The sequence below is a fragment of the Balaenoptera borealis genome (genome assembly GCF_965194805.1).
Source record: "Balaenoptera borealis genome assembly, chromosome: 1".
NCBI classification, from domain to species: Eukaryota; Metazoa; Chordata; class Mammalia; order Artiodactyla; family Balaenopteridae; genus Balaenoptera; species Balaenoptera borealis.
The window spans coordinates 113,183,999-113,209,096 of record NC_138860.1 but is presented as its reverse complement, the minus strand read 5'-3'; the positions used below and the strand labels follow the sequence as shown (position 1 = coordinate 113,209,096).

Here is a 25,098-nt window from a genome sequence, read left to right as displayed (position 1 = left end):
TGAACACAGCGGCCACACAGCAAAGGGTCCTTACCTTTCATTGAGTCTCAAAAGGACCCCCAAAAGATTAGGAAGCCCAGCCACAGAATGAGGCAGGAAGTTTGCTTCTAATACACACCCACCCTACCCGCCCCTCCCCCCCCCCATTTTCCTGTCTCCTCATTCCTCCTTTATTATTCTTCCTGCATAAAATGCACCTCTTTAAGAAAAGGCTTTCTCACTGAAGTGCAAATGACTTGATAGAGCACAAAGCCCAGTTTATTCATTTAGCTCAAAAGCCTAGGGCCCATGTTAGGAGTCTCTTAAGGCAGCAATTTAAGTAATAGCAACAGGCTTTAGGAGGCATCTCCCCGGCCCTTCCACCTCAAATCACGTCTATCACCACGCGTCCTCAAAGACTTCCTAACACTTCCCTGGTGTGTCTCGACACTTCCAAATGGCCACAACCAACACCCTTCGACAAGTCGTGGAGTGTAGGTAAAAAGCAACACCTCGTGAAAAAGAAACGACCTCTGAGAACGAAGCAACTCAGCACACCGGCCACCCTTCCTCCCTGCGCTTCGCCGGCACAGGCCTCAGGAAAGATCCAGCCCCCAGCACGCAGGACAGGAAGCGCGGGGCAGGGGCCGCGCGGGGGCTCACGGGAAAGGGCGGGGCCGCTACACCCTTAAGGCTGCGCGGGCCCTGATTGAAAGTTGATTGATGACGCCCGGCTTCAGGCTACCAATGTTACTGCAATCGAACTGGCAAATATTTACCTTGGAATCCGAGTGACTGAAAATATTTGGTTGGAGCCAGATGCGTCGCGTGTCTGTCACAGAAATATTAGCTAAAGGAGTGATTTAGGAAAATAAAATGATGGGTGGGGTGCCTGCCTGACCGAGATGTTTACTTTTCTTTGGCTCCTGCGGAGCAAGGGGAGCTTCTGACAATCCCGGAGGGAATGTGAACAGCTGGGAAGCAGGCCAGAATGGGAGAGAGAGAGAGAGAGAGTCAGTTTTGGTTTGGGGCGGATAGTTTTACATGAATCAAAGATGTGGAAATTACATCTTCCTTAAAGGCTCTTAGTAATGCTCTCAAAACAATTGACCCTGGAGACATAAACTGTGAAGTGGTTTTGTTATATTTTCAGTTCTAGAGTTTATCTAAAATAAGGGCACGGTGCTACAACTTGGGAACCAACAACTCCTATCAGGAATGCTGTTTTCTGAGCGGTTTGTCTGTCCTGAGGTGTGGGTGAGCCAATTCATATAGCTTAACGTTGAAAAGATGCTTTCAACATGCCTGGCACTGTGGTCAACTACACTAGCCCATTGCCTAGCAATTCTCACAACCAGCACAAACCCGGGATGAGTTATCATTAGCTAGCTCCATTTTACAGATGAGAATCAGCTACAGAAACATTGAATGACTTGCCCAAGATCTCACGACTCACGAGTGGCAGAGCTGGAATTGAAACCCAGACAGTCTGACTCTGCTCTTTGCCTCCCCTTGAGAGCGTCAGTGATCGTGAGGTGCATCTCTGGCCTGTAATTCTACAGGTGAGGGGAATGAGACTCCTGCTGCTGACTGGGAGGCTTTGTGTGTCTGTGGCCAAAACCTCTTTTATTGATCTCTGTTGCTATCCTATGTGGTGCCAGGAGATGCTGCTAGTGAGGAGAGTAAAATTTAAATGTAACTAAAATAAGCCTCTAGTAAAGAATTCCAAAAAAGGAGTCAATATTTGATTTCTTTTTCAAATGTAAAGAGAATACAAGGTATATGGTGGTGTGGACTCAAGTGACAGTCTTCATCTCTCAAGGGAAGAAACAAATACTCAGAGGAGGCATATTGAGTACCTGACACCCATTACAGATTGGACCCACTTTCTCCAACCATCCTTAACATACTCTTAAACTAGAATCTGTGTCTAAAGACATGACTTTTTTAAAGAGGTTACATTCAATCAAATAGTTACTTTACATTCAATCAAACAACTGATTTTTTGGGGGGATCAACTGATTGTTTTAAATTGAACTAAGCAGTGTTTTTCTAGATCTAATTCTGTGTTAACAGAGACCCTGTGATATGAAATTGGAGTTACCAAAATATAATTTCCAGATTCCCAGTCTCTTAGCCTAGAAACCTTCAAATCATCTTAGCCCCTGTCTCGCCTTTGCTACTCACATCTTCCTCAAAACTTTCAGCGACTCCCCTCTGCGTTGAGATGACCACCAAGCTTTAGCCTACCATTTTAGGCAGTCCTTGATCTGTCCCAGGCTAACTGGAAGCACAAATGTGGGAACCAAGAGAGCCTGAGGTTTAATTCCATCCCTACTACTGAATAACTGAGGAGACTTCCTTTCTCTGTGGGCTTTAGTGCCTTCATCTCTAAAATGAAGATGTTGGGATAAATGATTCACTGGCCCTCATTAGTGGAATACCCTTGGCATCTGCCCCTCTAGCCTTCTTTCCTGTGTCTCCCCTTCATGTACCACAAACCTGAGCCCCAGTACACCCAGGAGCCTGCACATTCCCATCTCTGCCTTATCTGGAATGTCCCTCCTCCCTCTTCTCCAGATAACCAAATCCTTTGCTTAAAGACTCAAATGTAATGCCATCTCTCTCATGAAGCTTTCTCGATTTCCTTGGTGGGAAGTCATTTATTCAGTCTAGCAACGGCATAACCTAGTAGCTGACCCTCCTTTTGAGCACAGAGCCATATTTGGATCATCTATATACCTTCAGGGTCCAGGTCATCTTTGTATCCTCTCCAATGCCAGGCAAAAAGAAGGCATTAAAAGCAGCAGGTAATAAATGGGAATTAAATGCTAGCTTGTGTTAACTACCAGCAAGTAGTATATACCTATTAAATGTAAGCTATTCTTTTTTAATGTTGATAATAATAGATATGTATTGAATGAGTGAATGAATGAAATAAATTGCAAACAAAAAAAACCTACGAAAATATGCCAAGTTTTGTTAGGCTGGGTCTCTAGACATGAAGTAAAAGAACTTATATTTTTCCTGGAAACATCCAGTAAACTGAGGCAATATTTGGGGTCAGAATTTCCAGTTGTGCATGTATAGACATGTTTAAAATTTAAAGAGCCATAGGAACCTTAAAGTTTTGAATGGGTAGTCTACATCAGATTTTATAAATTTATTTTATTTATTCATTTTTTTGGCTGCATTGGGTCTTCGTTGCTGCGCACAGGCTTTCTCTAGTTGCAGTGAGCGGGGGCTACTCTTCATTGCGATGCACAGGCTTCTCATTGTGATGGCTTCTCTTGTTGTAAAGCACGGGCTCTAGACATGTGGGCTTCAGTAGTTATGGCGCACAGCTCAGTAGTTGTGGCTCGTGGGCTTCGCTGCTCCATGGCATGTGGGAACTTCCCGGACCAGGGCTCGAACCCGTGTCCCCTGAATTGGCAGGAGGATTCTTAACCACAGCACCACCAGGGAAGCCCCTACATCAGATTTTAATCTCAGCACCTTGAAATTCTCCATTCTTTCTGTTGCAATAAATATCCTCATAAATTGAGTACTTTTTTAAAAAGTAAACTCTAAAATAGAAAAAAATGACTTTATCAGTTTAACCAAAAGTGATATATAAATAAATTTCAAACTCAGTGGTCAAATACTACATGTATTCTAATATATAAATGCCTACTGGTACAACATGTCCTGTTGAGAACAGAGCCATTGCAAATGAGTGAAGGCAATAAGCTGCTGTTGCGTTCTGTGGAATAAAATCTGCAACTATGGAAATAGAGTGCCTCTGTCTTGAGGAAAAAGCATTTGACCGTGAAAGCAACTCAGCACCAATCCTCATCTTGGCTAAGGAAAGGGTACAACATCAAGACCCAGGGGTCCAAGGAATGAAGTGTTTCTAACACTGCCTTTCTTTCCTTCCGTCTTTCCTTCCTTCCTCACTTCTTCTCTTGTTTTGATCCAAAAGGAATACAAAGTTATATAAAACTGAAACATTATAAACACAGCACATACAGCGAAATCTCGAAATCTCCCAAATTCCATCCCACTTCACCCCATCCCCAAGTATCATTGTTAACATTTTGGCCCACATTCCTCCAATTTTTTCCCTACATATACTAAAATTATTATTGTTACCATTGATTTTTATCACAATGGAATCATACTTTATATACCACTCAGTGACTTGCTTTGCTACATGTCGAATTCCTAGCTTTACAATATATTGCCCACAACTCTGCTGATGGGTTTTTACTGATATTCCAAAATTTTAAACAGTGCTCTGGTGAACATCCTTGTACACATACTATTTTGCTTATGACACTGCTTTCAGACAGGGCAGATTCCATCTTCAAAAGCTGCAGAGGAGGAACTTTAGTTCAGTAGATTTTTTAGTGATAAAGCAGTCAGTCAGTGGGGCAGTTTCAAGGTAGATTAGATAAAACCATTCTTGGGAACAGAAGGAATCACACCACACCTAAATTCAAGGGAACTTCCCAAGAGGCTCTCTGCCCTCCTCCCTCAGCATCCATCACACAGGCCTGGTTTACCTTTGGAAGCTGAGCCAGTTATCTTTGATACCTGAGTTCCCTTGGCAACACCTAGATCTGAAGTGCATCATCGTATCACAGTGTATGTAAAATGCATAAAGGGTAGGCATTTGCATCTGTGAATTAGGAGGATGACAGGTAGGGGGATTCAAGAAGTTCAACAATCAAGGCTTTCAGACGACAAGGGTGCATTTGAAAAGTCTTTTGTAATTAGGGGTAAGGAGAGTGGGTTTGTTTGATAGCTTCTTGCTGTCTGGCAGCCCAACCCCAGTGCTTTGGTGCAGAGCTCTGAGCCTGCTGGCTCCTCTGAGAGCCTCTGGAATCCCTTCCATCCTGGCCGGGAAGGGTAACTTTGACAAGTCTCTTCTGAGTGGGGGCTTTCCTTTGTCCCTGGTCAGTGGCCTCCAAGCTTGTCAGGTTCTGGTATGGGGTAAAAAGACCTACTGCTTCCTACTCTGTGGGGACAGAACTTCTTGTGTCTGTTGTGAGTGTTGCGAGATGGCCACTCACCCAAATAAACTATTTCTGAACACCCTCCCCTCCCCTTTTGTTTGTTTGTTTTTGGTCTGAGTCAGGAGATTTTCTCATTCTTTAGGTTAATGAGGATTTAAAAATACAGAACCATCCAATTTGAACTTGTCTTCCAACCCCTCCGACTGCCTTATTTTATAGATGAGGAAATGACTGGCCTAAGGTTATAAACCTTGAGAATCATAGAGCTTTTAAATCCCTACAGATTACTGTCTTTTAATTAGTATTATTGACTTGTTAACATCAAGGAACTATGAGAACCAGTAGAACATGCTTGTTAAAGGGTCCTTGTCTTGAATGCCACAGAGAGGTTTATCGACACAGAAATAACAGTTATAATAATAACAACAAATTATTATATTATATACGTGTATATTATTCTTTAATAAAAGAATAATAATAATTATTAAAATGATAACATCAGGCACCATTCTAAACGCTCTAGATCCTGTTACTATCTGTTCCTTTTTTTTCTCTTTCTTGCTTTGCCTCCTCTTGAATTGATTTTTTTCTTCTACTTCCATTTCCCTCTAATTGTTTGGAAAGCATATGCACTGTCTATTATTTCAGTGATTACACTAGCTGGTTTAGCATGCTGACTTAAAGTCTGAAGTAACTGTCTTTACCTCTAAATAATCAAGGACTTTGGACAATTTTAATTCTACTATAAGCCCAGTATTTTTGTTTTTGCTTTGTTTTGTTTTGTTTTTTGGCCGTGCCATGCGGCATGCCGGATCTTAGTTCTGCGACCAGGGATCAAACCTGTGCCCCTTCGTTGGGAGCTTGGAGTCTTAACCACTGGACCACCAGGAAAGTCCCTCAGTATTTTTATTCTAGTCTATTTTCCCTCCAAAAATTAGACATTGTTATAGTATGTTTTTCCATAGTCCATATTTGCTGAGATGTGACCTCATATTTACCAATATGTTTATTCAATGGTCCTTTTTGCACCTCAGGTTTTTTCATTTTTTATTCTGCTAAAGTACATCCTTTAGGATCTCCTTTAGTGAGGGTCTTTGTGTGACACATTTTCTCAGGTTATTGGGAGCAGGGAGGGCTGTTTTTATTTCTTTTCTCTGTTTTGATTTCCTAGAAATATTCTTTGTATAATACCTTTTCTTGAAATAAAGCTTCACTGGACATGGACTTCTAGGTTGATAGCTATCTTCTCTCAGCACATTGAAGAAATTCTTACAATATATTCTCTTCCGTAGTTGCTCTTACAAAGTAAATTATGAGTGTAATTGCTCATTTTTTAAAATTAATTAATTTATTATGTATTATGGCTGTGCTGGCTCTTTGTTGCAGCATGTGGACTCCTCGGTGTGGTGCGCAGGCTTCTCTAGTTGCGGCGCGCGGGCTGTAGAGCACAAAGGCTCAGTAGTTGCAGCACACCTGCTTAGTTGCGGTATGTGGGATCTTACTTCCCCAACCAGGGATCGAACCTGGGCCCCCTGCATTGAGAGCGTGGTGTCTTAACCACTGGACCACAAGGGAAGTCCCTAATTGCTCATTTTATAGGTGATTTTTTTTTTCTCTCTGGTTACTTTAAGATCTCTCTCTTTCTCTCTTTCAACTGTTTTGTATTCTGCTATTTCACTATGATTTCACTATGATGTGTCTAGGGGAGACTTTTTTTTTTATACATGCTGCTTGAAATTCACTGGGTTTCCTGGATCTAAGAAATACCGGCTCTTTTGCATTCTTATTATATTTTCCTGGAACTCTGTTTGTTGGACCTTTACACTAGCCTTAGTCTCTTTATAATATGTTCCTCTTTTTATCTCAGTCTAATACATGTGGATAATATCTTCAGATCCAGTTTTCTAATTCTTTCTTCAGCTATGTCTGACTTCTTTTTAATGCATTGAGGTGTTCTGGTACAGCTTTACTGAGGCATAATCAACATACAATAAACTGTACATATTCAAAGTGTACACTTTGTTGAATTTGGACATATGCATATACTCATGAAATCATCACCACAACCAGTATAATAAATAAATCCTTCATCCCTAAAAGTTTCCTTATGTCACTTTGTAATTCTTTTCTCCAGTTCTTCCCTACCACTACCCCTTGTCAAACAATCATTGATTTGCTTTCTTATAGATTAATTTTCATTTTCTAGAATTTTACACATATGGATTTATACAACATGACTTCTTTTTCTGAGTCTGATTTCTTTCACTCAACAAAATTATTCTGAATTTGTCCATGTTGTTAGGTCTATCAATTGTTATTGTTGTTGTTGTTGTTGTTTTTATTTCTGCATAGTACTCCATTGTACGGCTATAACACCATTTATCTTGTCACTTGTTGGATATTTCCAGTTCTTGGCTACTACAAATAAAGTTGTTATGAACATTCATGTACATCTTTTTAATTTTTTTTTAAGACAATAATGCTTCATATTTCCACAAACAACTTGTGGGATAACCTTTTTTTTTTTTTTTAAAGACAAAGAGCTTTTTAATTTTTATTTTTTTATTTATTTATTTTTGGCTGTGTTGGGTCTTCATTTCTGTGCGAGGGCTTTCTCCAGTTGCGGCAAGCGGGGGCCACTCTTCATCGCAGTGCGTGGGCCTCTCACTATCGCGGCCTCTCTAGTTGCGGAGCACAGGCTCCAGACGGGCAGGCTCAGTAGTTTTGGCTCACGGGCCTAGTTGCTCCGCGGCATGTGGGATCTTCCCAGACCAGGGCTCGAACCCGTGTCCCCTGCATCGGCAGGCAGATTCTCAACCACTGCGCCACCAGGGAAGCCCCTCATGTACATCTTGTTATGGACATGTGCTTTCATTTCTTGGGTAAATATTTAGGAATGGAATAGCTCTGAATTATATTATATGCATATGTTTAACTTTTTTTAAGACACTGCCAAAGGGTATTCCAAAGTGGTTGTACCATTTTACATTCCCACCAGCAGTCAATGAGCATTCCAGTTCTCCACATCCTTGTGGTATTATGAGGCTTTTTGCTGGTAGCTATTCTAGTAGATATGTAATTGTATCACACTGTGGTTTTAATTTGAATTATCTAATGATTAATGATGCTGAGCATCTTTTCATGTGCTTATTTGCCATCCATACATCTTCTTTGGTGAAATGTCTGTTTAAATGTTTTGCCTACTTTTAAATTGGTTTGTTCTGTTATTATTGAATTATAATAATTCTTGACATATTTTAGATATAAGAATTGTGTCATAGATATATTTTGCAAATATCTTTTCCCAGTCTGTAGCTTGCCTTTTAATTTTTTAATGGTGTCCTTCAAAGAGAAAAAGTTTTAAATTTTGATGAAATATAAGTTATTGATGTTTCTATTATAGTTATGATTTTTGTGTCATATTTTAAAAAGATCTTTGACAAAACTTCTAAAATTTAAAACAGATGAATGAATATAACAAAACAGAAAAAAAAAATCTTTGACAAAGCCCAGGTAAGTAACATCGTCTTGTACATTTATACCTGGAAATTTTACAGTTTTAATTCTATATGTTTTGGTCAATGATACATTGAGTTAATTTTTAATTGGTAGGATGCAGAATCAAGGTTGATATTTTTCCATATGGCTACTCAATTGTTCCAACACCATTTGTTGAAATGATTATTCTCTCCCCCCATTGAATTACCTTGGTACCTTTGTTGAAAATCAAGTTACCTTATATGCCTTTGACTCTTTCTTGACTATTCTGTTATATTAATTTGTCTATCTTTACATCAATACCATACTGTCCTAACTACTGTAGTTTTATAAGTTTTGAGATCCAGTAGTGTAAGTACGCCAACTTTATTTTTGTTTTCTGGTTTTGTCTGCTTTCTTTTCAAAGTTGTTTTAGTTATTCTAAGTCTTTTTCATTTCTATATAAATTTCAGAATCAGGTCATCAATTTATTTTTTTAAAACCTGTTGGGATTTTAACTGGGATAATAAATCAATTTGGGGAGGACTGATGCTTTAACAATCTCAGGTCTTTTGTTCCATGAACATGATATATCTCTCCATCTTTCTAGGTCTTCTTTAGTTTCTTTCACCAATGTTTTCTAGTTATCATTATATAGTTATTGTACATCTTTTGTCAAATTTATTTCTATTTCATATTTTTATGCTATTGTAAATGGTATTGCTTTTGTAATTTTAATTTCTAATTTTTCATTGCTTATATATGGAAACACAATTGATTTTTGCACTATGATCATGTATCCTGAACTCATGCTAAATTTGCCTATTAGTTCTAGTACATTCTTTTTGTAGAATCCATAGGATTATCTACAAAGATAATCATGATGTCAGCAAATATAGTTATTTTTTTCTTCTTCCTTCCCAATCTGTATACCTTTAATTTTTTTTCTTGACTTATTGCACTGGCTAGAACTGCCAGCATAATATTGAATAGAAATGGTGAGAACAAACATGCATGCCTTGTTACTGATCTTAGGGGGAAAGAATTTTCAGTTTTTCACCATTAAGTATGATGTTAGTTGTAGATTTTCTATAATATACCTTATTAGGTCAAGAAAGTCTTTTCTATTACTAGTTTGATTAGAATTTTTATCAGGAAAAATGCTTTTTCTGCATCTATTGAGATAAGCATATGGTTTTTCTGTTTTTTAGTCTGTCAGTATGGTGAATTATATCAGTTAATTTTTAAATGTTAAACTAAGCTTGTGTTCCCGGAATAAAACTCTCCTGGTTATGATGTATTATCCTTTTTATGTATTTTTGGATTTGGTTGACTAAAACTGTTATGAATTTTTGCATCTATGTTCATGAGGGATATTGGTCAGCAGTTTCCTTATAATGTCTTTCTTTGGTTTCAGTATCAGGGTAATACTGGCTTCGTAGTATGTGATAAATATTCTCTCCTCTGCACTTATCTGGAAGTGTTTTTATAGAATTTGTATTATTTCTTCCATAAATATTTAGTAGAATTTACCAGTGAAGCCAGTCAGGAGTAGTTTTCTTTGTGGGAAGGCTTAAGTTCAAGCTCTTAAGTAGATATAGGGCTAATTCAAGTCATCTATTTCTTCTTGAGTGAAGTTTGGCAGATTGTGTCTTTCAATGAATTTATCCACTTGTAAGTTGTTGCATTTATTGACATAAAATTACACAACATTGTAAATCAACTATACTTCATCTAAAAATAATAAAAAATAAAATTATTCATAATTTCTTTATTATCCTTTGATATCTGTAGCATCTGTAGTGATATCACCTTTCTCATTCTTATGGCAACTTGATAAGTTGCCTCATAAATCTAGCTAGAGGTTTATTATTTCTGTTTTCCTTTCATTGATTTCTGGTCTTATCTTTTTATTGCCTTTCTCCTCCTTACCTTAGGTATAATTTTTTCTTCCTTTTCTAGTTTCTTAAGGTGGAAGCTGGGGTAATAAAGATTTTCCTTCTTTTGTAATATAGGTATTCAGTGCTATAAATTTCCCTCTAAGCACTGTTTGCTGAATCCCTCAGATTTTGATAAGTGTATTTTTATTTTTATCAGTTCAAAATACTTTCTAAATTCCCTTTTGATTTCCTCTTTGACTCATGTGATAATTAGAAGTTTGATATTTAGTTTTTAAATGTTTGGATATTTCAAGATATCTTTCTGTAATTGATTTCTAATTTAATTCCATTATGATCAGAAATAAATTTTTCATATTTTAATCAATTTAAATACATTGGTATTTCTTCTGTGGCTCAGAATATGGTCTATCTTGGTAAATAATCTTTTTTTTTCACTTTAGAAAGAGTATGTGTTCTATGTGTACTTTATTTTTTTAATATTTATTTATTTATTTATTTAGGCTGCTCCAGGTCTTAGTTGCGGCACACGGGATCTTTGTTGCAGCACATGGTCTTCTTAGTTGCGGCATGCAGACTCTTAGTTGCTGCATGCACGTGGGATCTAGTTCCCCGACCAGGGATCGAACCTGGGCCCCCTGCATTGGGAGCGTGGAGTCTTGCCTTACCCACTGGACCACCAGGGAAGTCCCTCTATGTGTACTTTACTTTTATTATTATTTTTTAATGTAGTTTAATTTTTTTTTTTTTAGAAATTTATTTTTATTTATTTATTTTTGGCTGCATTGGGTCTTCGTTGCTGCACGCGGGCTTTCTCTAGTTGTGGGGAGCGGGGGCTACTCTTTGTTGTGGTACATGGGCTTCTCATTGCAGTGGCTTCTCTTGTTGCAGAGCATAGGTTCTAGGTGCTCGGGCTTCAGTAGTTGTGGCTCTAGAGCACAGGCTCAGTGGTTATGGCGCATGGGCTTAGTTGCTCCATGGCATGTGGGAATCTTCCCGGGCCAGGGACCGAACCCGTGTCCCCTGCATTGGCAGGTGGATTCTTAACCGCTGTGCCACCAGGGAAGTCCTCTATGTGTACCTTAAAAGAATATGTAGGGACTTCCCTGGTGGCACAGTGGTTAAGAATCCACCTGCCAATGCAGGGGACACGGGTTCTGTCCCTGGCCCGGGAAGATCCCACATGCCGCGGAGCAACTAAGCCCGTGCACCACAAACACTGAGCCTGCACTCTAGAAGCCCAGGAGCCACAACTACTGAAGCCTGCGCACCTAGACCCCATGCTCTGCAACAAGGGAAGCCACTGCAGTGAGAAGCCCGTGCACCGCAACAAAGAGTAGCTCCCGCTCGCCACAGCTAGAGAAAGCCCACGCGCAGCAACGACGACCCAACGCAGCCAAAAATAAATAAATTAAAAAAAAAAAAAGAATATGTATTCTGTTCTTGTTGGATAGAATGTTCTATATATGTCAGTTGATCAAGTTTATTGATAGTGTTGCTTATATCTATTTGTTCTACCAATTATTTAGAGAGTAGAGTTGAAAAATCCGACTGTAATTGTGTGTATATCTTTTTTCTTTGCAGTTTTGTTAGTTTTTCCTTCATATATTTTGAAGCTCTGTTTTTTAGTTGCATAATATTTAGGACTGTGACATTTTCTTGAGGAATTGTTCCCTCTGTCCCCATGAAATGAATCTCTTTATCTCTGGTAATTTTTCCTCTGAAATCAGTTTGGTCTGACATTAATACAGGTTCACTGGCTTTCTTTTAATTAGTTTTATCATGATACGTCTCCTTCTATTCTCTTACTTTTAACCTATTTGTGTCTATATTTAAAATAGATCTTTTTTGTAGGCAGCATATAATTAGATCTTGCTTTCTCATTAGCTCAGATAATCTCTGTCTTTTAATTGGAATGTTTGGAACTGTGCTGCCCAATACGGTAGCCACCAGCCATATATGCCTGTTTAAATTTAAATTAATTAAAATTTAAAAATCAGATCCTCAGTCACACAAGTTGCATTTTAAGTGCTCAACAGCCACATGTGGCTAGTAGCTGCTGTATTGGACAGCACTGGTTTAAACCATTTACCTTTATATATAATGGGATTATTGATATGGTTGGGTTTGAGTCTAACATCTTGTTATTTGTTTTCTATTTATCCCATCTGTTCTTTGTTCCCTTTTTATTTCTAGAAGTTCTATTTGCTTTCAAATCTGCTTGGTCATTCTTTATTGTCATTATTCTCTGCTCGTAATTTCAAACATTCATTTAATTTCTTTAAATATATTAAACATAGATATTTCCTTTTTTGTGTCAATAATTCCAACATCTGAAACATCTGTTGGTCTATATTTGCTGAAATTTGTTTCTGATGGTTCTCATTCATGGTGTCTTGTTTTCAATGTTTGTCTTGTGATTAAAAAAAAAAATTGCAGGGCTTCCCTGGTGGTGCAGTGGGTAAGAATTTGCCTGCCAATGCGGGGGACACGGGTTCGAGCCCTGGTCCGGGAAGATCCCACATGCCATGGAGCAACTAAGCCCGTGCGCCACAACTACTGAGCCTGCACTCTAGAGCCTGTGAGCCACAACTACTGAGCCTGCGTGCTGCAACTACGGAAGCCCATGTGCCTAGAGCCCATGCTCCGCAACAAGAGAAGCCACTGCAATGAGAAGCCCGCGCACCGCAACGAAGAGTAGCCCCCGCTCACCGCAACTAGAGAAAGCCCGCGCACAGCAATGAAGACCCAGTGCAGCCAAAAACAAATAAATAAAAATAAATTAATTAATTTTTAAAAAATTGCAGTACCTCATTGTAGTTTTGATTTGCATTTCTCTAATAATTAGTGATACTGAGCATCTTTTCATGTACCTACTGGCCATCTGTATGTCTTCTTTGGAAAAATGTCTATTAAGATCTTCTACCCATTTTTTGACTGGGTTGTTTGTTTTTTGTTGTTGTTGAGTTGTATGAGTTGTATATTTTGGAGATTAAGCCCTTGTTGGTCACATTGTTTGCAAATATTTTCTCCTATTTCATAGATTGTCTTTTCATTTTTTTTTTATGATTTCCTTTGCTGTACAAAAGCTTGCAAGGTTAATTAGGTCCCATTTGTTTATTTTTGTTTTTATTTCTATTGCCTTGAGAGACTGAACTAAGAAAACATTGGTACGATTTATGTCAGAGAATGTTTTGCCTATGCTCTCTTCTAGGAGTTTTATGGTGACATGTCTTATGTTTAAGTCTTTAAGTCATTTTGAGTTTATTTTTGTACATGGTGTGAGGGTGTGTTCTAATTTCATTGATTTACATGCAGCTGTCCAACTTTCCCAGAACCATTGCTGAAGAGACTGTCTTTTTCCCATTTTATATTCTTGCCTCCTTTGTGGAAGATTAATTGACTGTAGGTGTGCAGGTTTATTTCTGGGCTCTCTATTCTGTTCCACTGAGCCGTATGTCTGTTTCTGTACCAATACCACACTGTTTTGATTACTGTAGTTTTGTATTGTCTGAAGTCTGGGAGAGTTATGCCTCCTGCTTTGTTTTTTTCCCTCAGGACCGCTTTGGCAATACTGGCTCTTTCAGAATAGCCATCATTAAAACGTAGACAAATAACAAATACTGGAGATGGTGTGGAGAAAAGGGAACTCTTCTACACTGTTGGTAGGAATGTAAGTTGGTGCTACCACTATGGAAAACAGTATGGAGGTTCTTCAGAAAATTAAAAATAGAATTACCATATGATCCAGCAATCCCAGTCCTGGGCATATACCCAGATGAAACTATAACTGAAAAAGATACATGCACCCCTATGTTCATAGCAGTGCTATTCACAATAGCCAAAACATGGAAACAACCTAAATGTCCATCAACAGATGAATGGATAAAGATGTGGTACATATATACAATGGAATACTACTCAGCCATAAGAAGAACAAAATAATGCAATTTGCAGCAACATGGATGCAACGCAGCATGGATGCGTGCTGCAACTACTGAAGCCCACGCACCTAGAACCCATGCTCTGCAACAAGAGAAGCCACCTCAGTGAGAAGCCCGTGCACCACATCAGAGAGTAGCCCCGCTCCGCCGCACACAGCAGCCTGTGCACAGCAATGCACAGCAATGAAGACCCACGGCAGCCAAAAAATAAATAAATAAACAAATAAAACAAAACAAAAAGAGACTATCATACTAAATGAAGTAAGTCAGAAAAAGAAAGACAAATACCATATGATATCACTTATATGTGGAATCTAAAATATGGCACAAATGAACCTATCTACAAAACAGAAACACACTCACAGAGAGATCTGACTTGTGGTTGCCAAGGGGGGGGGGGAAGGGAGAGGGATGGACTGGGAGTTTAGGGTTGGAAGATGCAAACTATTACATTTAGAATGGATAAAAAAACAAGGTCCTACTGTATAGCACAAGGAACTATATCCAATCTCCCGGGATAAAACATAATGGAACAGAATATTAAAAAAAGAATGTTTATATGTGTATAACTGAGTCACTGTGCTGTAGCAGAGATTGGCACGACATTGTAAATCAACTGTACTTCAATTAAAAAAAATTCTAGGGACTTCCCTCGTGGTCCAGTGGTAAAGAATCTGCCTTCCAATGCAGGGTATGCAGGTTCGATCTCTGGCTGGGGAACTAAGATCCCACATGCCACGGGGTAACTAAGCCCATGTGCCACAACTACTGAGCTTGTGCGCTCTGGAGCCCGCCAGCCACAACTAGAGAAGAGAAAAACTTGCATGCCACAACTGGAGAGAAGCCCGCATGCCACAACTAGAGAGAAGCCCGAGTGCCGCAACGAAGAGCCCACATGCCACAACGGAAAGATCCCGCATGCCTCAACCAAGATCCCGTGTGCCTGCAACTAAGACCCAACGCAGCCAAAATAAATTAATTAATTAATTACTTAAACAAAGAATCATGAAAAAAAATGCTAGCTGTAAAATAAATAAGTCACAGGGATGTAATACACAGCATAGGGAATATGGTCAATAATATTATAACAACTTTGTATCCTGACAGATGGTAACTAGACTTATTGTGGTGAACATTTCATAATGCATAAAAATATCGAATCACTATGTTATATGCCTGAAACTCATATAATATTGTATGTTAATTATAATTCAATAAATAAAATAAAATTTAAAATTTTCCTTAGAACTCAACAGGCAGGAATTCTTTGAGATCTGAATTAAAGTTAGGTTCCTCCAGAGAAATTTCCATTAGTTTCTATCATTTGCCTGGAGTGCTACCAATCTGGGACTATAGTTAGATTAAAATTTTAACCTAAAATTCAGCATTTAAATGAAAGTGAATCCTGACAGAAAATACATGTGAGGACCAACATGATTTATGAATTCTTGAGGAAGATTTCTGCCCCTTCCACCAACACCAAGGTGAAAATAGGCGTTTCTTCATTATCGCCTGTGCAGTGTGATTTCTTATTCACCCTTGCACTGAGGGTATAATAGGGTAGGTTTTCTATTAGACTCTCCACCTTGGTCAGCCCAGGCTTTAACTCCCAATTCCATGCTCTGCTTCATGCAGGCATCAAGGAGGAACGACCCTCTGGAGTTTGAAAAAAGCCTCAGGGTGATAGCCAGCTTGGCACTTGTTTCCTGACCAGATTTCCTACTTTCACTACTGGTTTTGAAATCAACAGATTCCTTACTTTGGATGTATTTACAATTATTTTAAAATATTTTACCCAGAATTTTAGTTGCCTCCATCTGGAGGGTTGTTCCCATAATACTACCAGAAATGGAAGTTTCCAGCCCTGTTGTGTTTCAAATTGGGTGCTACATGATAAATTTCAGAGCCATCGGTTAACAATAGCAGCATAACAACCATTATGTATTGAATGCCTGCTCTGGTTCAGGTATTTTTACATGCATAATCCCCAATTCTCACAATAACGCTACAAGTAGATACTATTCTTTGCATTTAACAGGTGAAGCAACTAGGATTAAATTGTCCAAAGTCACACAACCAGTCAGCAAAGGAATTTGAACTCTGCCCTTTGCAATCAATCCTGATCTCCTTTTCAAGCTGCTGAGTCTTTTTGTGTGTGTGTGGGATCATAGTTCCCCCACCAGGGATCGAACCTGTGCCCCCTGCAGTGGAAGCACAATGTCCTAACCACTGGACAGCCAGGGAGTTCCCAGAGTCTTTTTCCTTAATACTGAGAGCACACAGTGGCTTTTATATTTAACAGCAGGCACTGAAAGCAAGTTGAGCAGAGAAGAGATTTTAAGGGGTAAGATTTTCCATTTTAGTGTCCCAACTCATAGGCTCCCATCATCTCAACCCATATCCCTGACATTCTTCATCAGATTCAAAATGCTCTTCAGTGAAATGGTCATGCAGAAACTGACTTCATAACATTACTAGTCAGAACTCTCAGATCTCCCCATTTCTCTACAATTCCAAAGCGCCAGGTGATCTTTATTTGCATGAGACACAAAACCCATTATCTGAATTCTCTTTTAGACCACGATATATCTAGTGGGACTTTCTCACAACTGCAGCCTTTAGATGTCATTTTTCTTCATTTTTTGGGTTGGTGGCTTTTGTCCTTAGCAGCTGTGGCCTTCAGCTTTATCTGGGTTTGCAATCAGGAAGCTGTGATACTTCCTGAGACTGTTCGGGGGTGCAATTTACACAATACAACTTGAGTTCACTTTCTTCACTTTGGAGCTGCTCTAGGCTCCTGAAAGGGTTGGCTGTGCTTTGTCCAGTTTTCTACAGGTTGAATCCAGCAGTTGGTGAGAACCAACCTCTGTGGTTTACAACTACTTGTGCTTCCTGAGCAACATATGTGGAGAATTTGGAAAGAAGGCAATGATTAGGATTGGAGGCTAGAAAACCGTTAAGAAGGAGGAAGTTTATCAACGCAGTGGGAGTAAATCTGCAAACCACCTTCAGAATGCTAACACGCACACACTGTTCCTCGTTGCCAGGACCAATCAGCAGGTTGTTGACGAAAAACAACCCAATACCAGAGGCAGAGAGAAGCTGGAGGAGAATCATCATTTTTAGATATTCAGATCCTTTGACCAAAGAAACAGAATCAGGAATGGCATTAGTGGGTGCCACTGATTATACACAAGCTTCTTCATTCGTGAAATGCTCCCAAAGCTGTGACCATCATTCTGTGTTTAAAAGTTGTTTCCTTGCTGGCTATACCTTGGTACTCTGTGATAAGCTAACCTATTTTTATATTTATTGATATAAAATGTAAACTATTTTAAAATATTATGAAACTATTTGTGAGCTTATCATTGAGTTTGTGTGCTAGGAGTCTTGTTTCTGGGCCTTCTTCCCCAGGGTCCTGTCTTTGTATCATTTTGGTGAGAGGACTTGGAGGAGTAGGAGAGGGGCAGATACACAAATCAATCTGTGTGAGCAGATTTGGTATATGGAAATGGGTGAGCACAGGGGTGACCTGAATTTGGGGATCATGTCTGCATTAGAGGTGTTCAGCTTTCCTGGTCTCCATAAATGATGGTCCAGAACTAAATGTCCACTCACTGCCTGACCCCTAGAAACTAATATAAACAATGTCTTTGATGGCTATAGTATCTATCCTCTAAAATTCTAAGGATTACTGTACTAAGCCCCACAAAGTCCCTGTGAAGTGAATGGATAGGATTGGTGTTACCATTTCCACAAGAAAGGAGGGGGGCAGATATCTAGGAATGAGATTGCCTGATTCTCATTAGGCTGGACTGTCTCCCCGACCCATCATACCCACAGAAGACTTGGATTCAAATATTGGCTCTACCACTTAGTACCTGTGTGACCGTGGGCAATTGCTTCTCTGAGTTTCAGTTTTCTCATCTGTCATACACACATAAGAACAATTACCTAATAAGAATTTTGAATTGGGAAAAGACTGGCAAAAAACTTGACACATTATAGGCATTTAAGAGATGCATGTTCTCTTCCCCTCCCTCACAGTTCACAGAGCCTAAATTATCATTGCATGTTTTCTATACTTGGAATGGAATAAAAGTATCTGAATATCCTTGAGGCTGGCAGACATGCAGTCAAACCACACTCCATTGAAGATGTGCTAAACAAGGTTTTTAAGAAAGTGACCACATGGGGGAATAAAAGAGACATTTATAATGGCAACCAACACAGAAAAAACCCACAAGGATACAATGAAAACTGAAACCACAATAATCTCTAAATAGAGAAGTAATAATTGTAGCCTATATTTAAGTGTACGGGAAGCAAGGGTTTGGGGAGGGGGTGTGCCTGCCATGGAAATCATGCTTATTATTTCTAAGTTTGTGGAGAGAACTAGAACTGATTTTTTTTCCAAGTCACAAAATGTTTCAAGTCTTTCTAGTCTTACCAAGAAAAGTATACAAATAAAAGAAGTAATAAAGAGTGATGCTGAAAGAAATGGGCCAGGGCAGGAGTATACAGGTAGAGTCAATGGGTATTGATAAAGTTCTCATTTTTAAGCTTGGGCTGGAATCACAGTTGTTCAGTTTTACTATTATACTCACAGCTTACACTTTCATTACATATATTTTTCTGTATACAGCAAATATTATATAATAAAATTTTTTTAATGAATTGGAAATTTGGTGAGTTCCATAGCAATAAAAAAAGAGAATATTCAATAACTGTGAGGAGATTCTGTCCAAAATCAAAGATGGTATGTGTAATCCCACTTCCCAAATACTGCCAGAGAATATATTTGCCTTTCTAATTTTAGAATCAGTAAGTTAGTGAAAAAAGAGAGTATAGTTTTCCCTCTGGACATCAGTAAATTTCTGGATCAGGTGTCTTATACAATTGTACTTATTCAAGGTCACAGAGAAGTCTGATCTCCATCAGACAGATGGAAACAACTTGGGTGATAGCGTCAAAGGACATCAGGCAGTGGAATGGTTTCAGGCTTGAGAGAGTCGGTCTATAAATTGCAGCCCTCCACAAAGAGTGGCTGATTTCTTAAATACCCTTGTGAATTGTTTGAAAGAAGAAATATACTTCTCTTAATTGAATGTATGTGATTTAATAATAAATTATTAGGGTTTCTAGAATAAAAACTTGTCATATTTGGGACTTCCCTGGTGGTCCTGTGGCTAAGACTCCATGCTCCCAATGCAGGGGGCCCGGGTTCGACCTCTAGTCAGGGAACTAGATCCCGCATGCATGCCGCAACTGAGAGTCCAAATGCCACAGCTAAGTCCACATGCCACAACCAAGAAGCCCGCATGCCGCAGCAAAGATCCCGAGTGCTGCAACTAAGACCCAGTGCAGCCAAATAAATAAAATTTTAAAAAAATAAAAACATTTTTTTAAATGGGACTTCCCTGGTGGTCCATGGTTAAGAATCCATCTTGCAATGCAGGGCACGCTGGTTTGATCCCTGGTTGGGGAACTAGAATCCCACATGCCTCAGGGCAACTAAGCCCACGGGCCGCAACTACAGAGCCCACGCGCTCTGGAGCCCACACGCCTCAGTGAAGAGCCTGTGCGCCGCAACAAAAGATCCCACATGCCGAAACTAAGACCTGATGCAGCCAATAAATAAATAAATATTTTTTTAAAAAACTTGTCATGTTCTAATTGAGAAATAAAATCAACCAGTGACATGACCTGTCCCCAAAGAAGGGTGCAAATAACCTGAGATCAGCCTTGAGAGCCAGACAGACTGCCTAGTTCTGTTTCTCTGGAGAGCCTTGACTAATAAAATATTTCATAGGAATATCGTTAGGATTAAATGAGAAAATGCATGCAGCTCACTTAGCACAGTTCTTAGCACAGAGTAAAGTCTTAATAAGTGGCAGTTACTAATATGAGAAGGTATCAATAATGATACAAATATTAACAACAGTAGGGCCATTTATTGAGTTCCTACTCCACACTAGACTCTTGACTTATATGACTTTTTTGCTCCTTTTGTTTGCAGACTTATCTTACAAATTGTGTTTAATTTGTAAGGTGGGGTGGTGAATAAAGAGACAATGATCACAGTGAAACTGAAAGCATAAGCTAAGGAGAGCTCAGTCACACTTTTTCTTCAGGGACAAGAAGATCTGCAGGACAGCTAGATTTTATTTGATACACAAATAAGAAGTAGAGCTAATTTCTATACTTCATGGGACTAAAAAGAGACAGCTACACTCTCTAGGTTAGAAATGCATGCTCAAAAAAAAAAAAAAAAAAAAGAAATGCATGCTCATACTCTGAAACTGACCGTTGTCCAAAGTAAGGACAATTTGGCACATAGTCTTCTTTGTGGAGAAAGTGCAGCTCAACTGAATGCTGACAGCATATGCTTCCCGGCCTGGAGAAACAGCACTCACACCCTGTTTTAACCTTTCTGAACCCCCAAGTTTAGGTTAAACCATGAGGGATTGTCTGTTATTGGTCTCTTGCTCATTATTCTAAAATTACTAGTGTTAACAGTAAACTTAGGTAAGATTAAAACATTACTAAGTAGGCAAATATATGGATGTATTACTAACATAATTTCCCCAAGAAATCCTATTGCCCCAAACTTAGACTAAATTTAAAAATTTTCAGTAATACTTATTCATTCAAAAATATTTACTTTATGCCAGGCACCATTATAGGCCCTGGAGATGCAGTAGTAAATAAAGTAGACAGGATATCAGACTTTGTGGAGTTTAAAATCCAATTGGGAGTCAGATAATAGACAAATAAATTAAAAATCATCAGAAAGTAAAGAAAAAAAAAAACTTGTGAACACACTCACTCTGACACAGCCCAGTCTTTTGTGAAACCCTCTTTTAGGCTATCTGGGGCTGAGGTGTATATAGCCTTTGCCCCTCTCTGTTGGTACTCTAGAATCTTAGGGAAGGAGCCCAAGCGGTCATCACTTTTAACAGCATGAGAATTGTAAGAAGAGGCGATAAGGAGGAAGTTTCATGGTCACATTAGTATTTGCACAAATACTGGGTAAGAGGGGGCTGGCACCATGACCTAGGGTAAGGCTATATACCCTGAGAGAGGGGGTTATCTTGAATCTTGGGAACTTTAGGAAGTGAATAAACTTCCCAGAGGCTGCAGGTGTAGACCAGAAAATCCTTGGGAGCACACTGAGCACTGTTCTTCCCTCTTGGACTGGAAGAGACCATCTCCAAGCTGAGTGTTTACAGGGCCCAGCCAGGGTTTTGATAGAATTATAGAACTTAGATGGTCAGAGCTGGAAAGTCCCTTAGAGAACGTTTAGTCCATCCTCCTCACTTTACAAGGAAGGAAATAGGCTCAGAGAGGGGATAAGCTCAAGTTTAAAAGCTGGTTAGGGCTCTGGCAAAGACTGGCTAGATAGATAGAAAGAGCTGAGATCTCTCAATCACCTGTGAAGGCAGCAACCTGAACACACCCAAACCAAATGTGACGTGTGTAAGAAATAAACTTTATTGTATAAGCCACTGAGATTTTGGATTTGTTACGCAACTAGTGCTCTTTACTATGACAAATACACTGACAGTTTGGAGACTGTGATGGTTAATTTTAAGTGTCAACTTAACTGGGCCATGGGGCGCCCAGACATTTGATCAAACATTATTCTGGGTTGTCCGTGAGGGTGTTTCTGGATGAGATTAACATTTGAATTGGTAGACTGAGTATAGCAGATTTTCCTTCCTACTGTACGTAGGTCTTACCCAATCAATTGAAGACCAAACCAACTGAATTGAGCCAAAAGGCTCAGAGGGAACTTTGCCGGCATGATGGCATGTGCTAGGACACTGGTCTTCTCCTGCTCTTGGACTGGAACTTATACCATCAACTCTCCTGGTTCTCAGGCCTTTGCAATCAGACTGGGAACTACACCACAGGCTTTCCTGGATCTCCAGCTTGCTGACTGCTGATCTTAGGACTTCTCAGCCCCCCTAATCATGTAAGTAAATTCTGTATTTTTTTATATATATATATATATACATACATACACACACATACATATATAGGTTCTGTTTCTCTGGAGAACCCTGACTGATACAGAGACTATACGTCAGACCTTCTGACTCCCAATTCAATGCTGTTTTTCACTAAAATATTATATCTCTCCAAGCAAATACAGAGAAGTTTCCCTAGGAAACTTCATACCCACTTGCCATACCTAGAACCTCCCAGTCTAGGTCCAAGAGTGAAAGTGAAAAATAAATCTCCATGAGGACACCAGGGGATCCTTAGCAATGCACAAAGTATAAGTTTGTGAGTGCCCTGGGATCAGCTAACCCTCTGGCACTAGTGCTTAGACTACAATGTGTCTCCCAATCTACTGTCCACTATTTCATGTGCCTAATAAGAGCACATGTGCCCAGCAGTCTGTCAGCCAGAGAACTCTACCTTGATCAGTACTGCTACACACCTAATAATCACCTGAAGCTTGAACTGTGAATCATCAAATAAAATTAAGTAAAGTTTTAATATTGTATGACTTTGCTATAATCTGATTTTTAATGTAATAATCTATACATGGTACAAACACAGAACCACAGTCCATTGACACAAACTTATAACCATCTACTGACTAGAATTGTCTATTCCTGTCTTCTCTGAACTACAGATGGAGAGACAGATTACCAGATGGAGAGAGATTATCAGATGAAATAGCTAGTCACAAAGCTTCCATCCCCGGGCAACTGGTGAAATGGAGTGATCTGGATGTCTTTTCCATAGCTTCATGATATTATCTCTCTTCTGAGTGAAAGGACTTAGTTGGACATACCTGAAACATATCTCTATAGTTGTTATTTTAGATAAACTCTTAGAAAAAAAAAAAGAAAACTTAAAATCAGAGAACCTTTGGATTGAAAAAGTTTTGGAGTTCATCTGATTCTTCATTTAAATTTTTTAATTTTATATGTTCTTTAGTGCCTAAACATGTGATATAACCAGTGACCACACAAAGATAGATCAGAAAGATGGCGTGCAAAAATATGATACTGTGGTAGGACTCCCTCGGCTGGGTTAAGAACTTGTCATCCTTGTTTATTAGAGTCCCGTGAATGGTAGTTTCGGTACAAAGAAAGAGGAAGTCAAGTTTGTGTGAAATCTCTGGGAAGGTACGTCCAAGAGATAAAATATAGACAAGTCTACCGAAAGGTAATGAAAGGGTGGTTCCTGACTCTTCCGAAAGTCAGCTGATAGGAGATATCCAGTCAGCCTTTCTTACCCTAAGAACAACTAAGGAATTGCCATTGCAGCAAAATCTTATAGAGGCACGTCAATCAGTTCTACTTCTCAGAAAGGGCAACCTAGGAAATTGTCTAATTCATGCTAAAAGACAGAATTGAAACTATGCTTCCTAATTTACCAAAAATAAAAAAATTCTCAATGAAGTTTGTAGAACTAGCATCAAGAAGCAAGTCTAACTTCCTGCTGTTTCTCCTCTACAGTTACAAAAAATTCAGGCTTTAAAAACCTTGCAAATTAGGATCCTTCCTCAAATACCAGAAAATGAACTGGCAGAGTAAAGCAATATATAGTCTTTTGGACAGAGTAATTGAGTACATTTTTCTCTCAAGTGTGTGTGTGATCAAAATGTCAGGTGCTTTAATACACACACACACACACACACACACACACACACACACACAATCAAACAGTATCAGAAATTAAGATTTCGATTGGAAATTATATTTTACTCATGTCTGAAAGACTTCTAAAAAGTAAATAATATAAAGAGCAACAAAAGGAAAGTTGGCATAACTATACTGTCATCAGCAATCAGAAAACATACATTATCTATAAAAATTGACCATGGATAAGGCTACAAAATAAATCTCAACAAATAGTATCAAGAGAATTAATATCATGCAGGTCATGTTCTCTGATCAAAATGTAATTAAATTATAATTCATAAAAAAATTACTGAAAAAACATGATTAGAAATTTTAAATGCACTTCTAAATAATACATCTGCCAAGTAAGAAATCTTTTTAGCTAAGATGTAGAAATAAATGAAAACATGCTGCAAAAACTAACAAAATAGAGACCTTTGGCAAAATTGATCAAGAAAAAGATAAAGGCACAAGTAACAATATTACAATGAAATACTGAATGTAATTATAGGTACAGTAGGGATGTTTTTTTTAATCAGAGAATACTATGATTTTTCATAGTATTTCATAATGATTTTTAAATACTGTGACAATTAATTTGAAAACTTAGAAGAAACAAAACACCTCCTGAAATATATAATCTATTACAGCCGATTTAGGAAGAAAGTGAAAAACTAAATAGACCTATAGTCACTAAAGCTTAAAGTATACCCTCCTCTTCCCTTTCCAAAAAAAAAAAAAAAGGCCCAGATGAGTTCTATCAAATACTCAAAGAACACCTAATCTCAATCTTTCACAAATTGTTCCAGAAAACAGAAAAAGAGGAAATGCTACCCTATTCATTCTGAGACAAGTAAACCCTTGATATCAAAACTACATAAGGGGCTTCCCTGGTGGCGCAGTGGTTGAGAATCTGCCTGCTAATGCAGGGGACAAGGGTTCGAGCCCTGGTCTGGGAAGATCCCACATGCCACGGAGCAACTGGGCCCGTGAGCCACAACTGCTGAGCCTGCGCGTCTGGAGCCTGTGCTCCACAACAAGAGAGGCCACGATACTGAGAGGCCCGCGCACCGCGATGAAGAGTGGCCCCCGCTTGCTGCAGCTAGAGGAAACCCTCACACAGAAACGAAGACCCAACACAGCCCAAAAAATAAATAAA

General features: G+C 39.0%; 1 long non-coding RNA gene across 3 annotated transcripts in view; it reads right to left on the bottom strand.

The window, feature by feature from the left end:
- LOC309626369 overlaps positions 1–11,639 on the bottom strand; it is a 135,142-nt gene extending 123,503 nt beyond the window's left edge. For all 3 annotated transcript variants that reach the window (XR_014243144.1, XR_014243145.1, XR_014243146.1), the window contains exon 1: positions 35–11,639. This is a non-coding gene — a long non-coding RNA (uncharacterized lncRNA). The remainder of the gene's footprint in view (positions 1–34) is intronic.
- Between the last annotated feature and the right edge of the window lie 13,459 nt (positions 11,640–25,098).